The sequence below is a fragment of the Anomalospiza imberbis genome, unplaced genomic scaffold, assembly GCF_031753505.1.
Source record: "Anomalospiza imberbis isolate Cuckoo-Finch-1a 21T00152 unplaced genomic scaffold, ASM3175350v1 scaffold_106, whole genome shotgun sequence".
NCBI classification, from domain to species: Eukaryota; Metazoa; Chordata; class Aves; order Passeriformes; family Viduidae; genus Anomalospiza; species Anomalospiza imberbis.
The window spans coordinates 72,276-74,262 of NW_027099449.1; the positions used below are offsets into that span (position 1 = coordinate 72,276).

At 58.1% G+C, this 1,987-nt stretch overlaps 1 long non-coding RNA gene across 1 annotated transcript; it reads right to left on the reverse strand.

Annotated features, from left to right (window-relative positions):
- Positions 1–520: 520 nt before the first annotated feature.
- On the reverse strand, positions 521–1,668 carry LOC137465742 (uncharacterized). Its single transcript, XR_010994813.1, has 3 exons — positions 1,500–1,668; positions 1,095–1,244; positions 521–908 (listed from the first exon to the last, which is right to left on the reverse strand). It is a non-coding gene; the product is annotated as an uncharacterized lncRNA (long non-coding RNA).
- Positions 1,669–1,987: the final 319 nt, after the last annotated feature.

Sequence of the window (1,987 nt, forward strand, 5' to 3'; positions counted from 1 at the left end):
CATCCCCCGCTGGAAGAAAAGCTGGTCCCAAACGATGTCCTCAGCCTTCTCCAAGGGCATGGCCCATCCATGCCACAGCTGCTCCCAAGCACTTCCCCATCCAGACTGGACCCCAGCTAGAATGCTTCCTCTAGAAAAACACACAACAAATTATTGAAAATAGATTACAGACAAAAAGGGGAACAAGAAAAAAGGTCAAAAATCATATTACTGTCAGGGTCTTGAGGAAGGCCCAACCCCTGCATGCCAGGGAAAAACCCACCCACAGGTAAGGGAAGCCCAGGCTTTCTCCCTTCCTCCCTGCACTGCCCCCCAAAATAATGGTGACCCCAAAGCAAACAGGGGCAGTGGAGCAGCCCAAGCCCTTCCTTGCCTGCAGAGCAAAGCAGCCCCTGCACAGGTTCTGGAGTCCCACCTCTGCTCCCACCATGGGGGTTTGTTTGTGTCGGGCTGGCTGCCCCAGCCCCAGCCCCAGCCCGGGGCACGGTGGGTGCTGGGGCTGTTGGCAGGGCCAGGAGCCCACTCCCATTTCATCACCACCCCAGCCCATCCCTCCAGCCCTGCCAAAAGCAGCCTGGCAGCCGACTGAAGGATCAGCTGCATCCGCCCCAGCAAAGGGGGAACCTTTGGTTCCTGGCCAGGCTGTGCAATGCCCAAATCTGGGAGCATCCCCCTGCGTGTGGACTCATCTGCAAATTCCCTGTGGAGCCTGGCTTTGGAGAAGGTGCCAGAATCGAAGTCCATCATCCTCAGCTGCCGGTGACCAGCTGGAGGAAGAGGCTGTCATCCTTGATGTCATCCTCGCTGTCCCCAGCAGCAGCAGCCCCACCTGGTACAGCTTCTCCAGGGGCTCCTTCTCCTTCCTTGGAGGTGAGCCCAGGCTGTCTGGGTTCTGCCCAGGGCCCCAGCTGTCAGGGAACCAGACAAGCAAACCAGCTCAGATGGCAGCCACCAGTGCTGGGCAGAGCAGCTCAGCTCCAGCACAAGGGCTGCATGTTCCCATCTGATGACCCCTGGGCAGTGACACAGGCAGGACAAAATGTCTGGGTTCCTTTGCTTCTGATTGCCAAGGCATGTGTGGAGCTGCAACTTACCAGGGCCTTGCATCAAAGTGTGCCTGTGGCTCTCTCCCTTCTTCTAGGGCAGATGAATATCCTGCAGCCAGGGATCACATAACAGCTCTTCTAACGAGGGCCTGTCCAAGTCCAGCATGGATAAACACCGCCTGATCAGATCTTGGCACTCTGGGCAGAGAAACCAGAACCCGCCGGTCAGCTGGAGAAGGCTCCTTTTGGCCTTGCCCCACTATTCCCATGCCCAGGCCATGCTGGATGTGCTCAGAGCTGGGCCTAAACTTCCCCATCAATTCCCTGTTTTGGAGGAGAGCAGGAGAGCAGGACATGTGCCACCTCCTCAGCAGCTGCCAGAGCGGGATGCTCACGAGTTGCTGCTGTCTCCCAGCACTGGCATTGCCCCCGTGGCCAGAGATGAGGATCCACCTTGAGAGAGCCGTTGTGGCAGCGAGAGCTGATGGTCCCAGCTGATGTTCTGGCTCCTCCTGAAAGGGTGCTCCCCGCAGACCATCTGGTGCAGCAGGATGCCCAGGGACCAGATGGTAGCTGGCTTGCCGTAGTAAAATCGAAAGTGGGTCCATTCTGGGGGCCTGTATGACCGTGTTCCTGTGGAATACAGATGGGGTTCATCAGGGGGATGCTGCTGCTCCCAGAGCCTGGCCCCAGCATCCCTGGGCGTGTGGGGGCTGCCCCAGTGGCACACGGGGTGACTGCTGCCCTCTCGCCAGCACCTGGGACTTGTGTACAGACTCGGGGTAGGAAAAGAAGCCACTGGCGTTGGAAGAGGGCAGCAGAAGTCCTGGCAAGGCTCGACCATGAGGAGGAAAAACCCACCCAGTGCTTGGGAAAACCATGCCTTCATCCTCCCTGCCTGCACTGCCCAAAAACATCATGAATCCAAAACAAACCAGGTG